A 386-nucleotide genomic window follows, 5' to 3' on the forward strand; every position below is an offset into this window, starting at 1 on the left:
ATGGTGTTTCAATGATGCATGCGTCCTAAGAGTCCAGAAGCCACAGCTTAGGGCTGGAGCATGGCTTTGGTGCGACTTCTGGACTCTTAGGACGCATGCTTCATTGAAACACCATACCTCCACTGTCACTTGAAGCAGCTTTATTTTGGCTGTCTGTAACAGGCCACAGAGTGGCATGAAAGCTTGAAGACTTACACATTTTAACCAGCATACTGTATATACTCATGTATAAGTCTAGAAATTTAGTTTAAAAATTGACCCAAACCACCTGAGATGACTTATCCAAAGGTCAGTGTAAATACTGTACTTTAAATCATCTATCTATCTATCTATCTATCTATCTATCTATCTATCTATCTATCTATCTATCTATCTATCTATCTATC

The sequence above is a fragment of the Sceloporus undulatus genome, chromosome 3 (assembly GCF_019175285.1).
Source record: "Sceloporus undulatus isolate JIND9_A2432 ecotype Alabama chromosome 3, SceUnd_v1.1, whole genome shotgun sequence".
Lineage (NCBI taxonomy): Eukaryota > Metazoa > Chordata > Lepidosauria > Squamata > Phrynosomatidae > Sceloporus > Sceloporus undulatus.